The 545-nt window shown below is 34.3% G+C and overlaps 1 pseudogene; it reads right to left on the bottom strand.

Annotated features, from left to right (window-relative positions):
- Positions 1-237: 237 nt before the first annotated feature.
- LOC116638309 lies at positions 238-344 on the bottom strand (annotated as a pseudogene).
- Positions 345-545: the final 201 nt, after the last annotated feature.

Below are 545 nucleotides of genomic sequence, written 5' to 3'. Positions count from 1 at the left end.
ACATTTGCCCCTTCCAATCAGTTCTGTATAGAGCAACCAACATGTGTGGGAATATTTATTTTCATCAATGCTGCACACATGCAGAGTTTTGTTTGCATAAACATAGAATGATGACAGTCATACTTCTGCAGTTCTTATAATAACTCTCTGGAAATAATAAGGAGCTGTCTCCTCTTCCTCCTTCATTCTCAATCCCCAACAGTAATCACTGGTACCCTTTTTGTAGTTGTTGAATATTTACGTTATATTTCTAAATTACATGTTTTATTGCTTTTACTTGATTTTTCTGTTACTGATAAGAACAGATACTACACTTGATCTTAGCCAAAAGGCCAAGAAGCTATCATTTTTCTGTTTCAGAAAAATCACTACTTTGAATTTCTGTTTACTATGAAATGATGAGAATTTATGCTGTCCTAAACACCCCTTTCTCTCTTCTCGGCCCTGGCCCATTTTCCTAATGGAATCATATCATAATTTTGAATTAGATCAAAATGCAGGGTTTGTATTACTCTGAATATGACTTTTAGTCTTAACTGAGTCAT

The sequence above is a fragment of the Phoca vitulina genome, unplaced genomic scaffold (assembly GCF_004348235.1).
Source record: "Phoca vitulina isolate PV1807 unplaced genomic scaffold, GSC_HSeal_1.0 scaffold1, whole genome shotgun sequence".
In the NCBI taxonomy this organism is placed as follows: domain Eukaryota; kingdom Metazoa; phylum Chordata; class Mammalia; order Carnivora; family Phocidae; genus Phoca; species Phoca vitulina.
The sequence above is the reverse complement of the archived record's forward strand: the minus strand, read 5'-3'. Positions and strand labels throughout refer to the sequence as shown.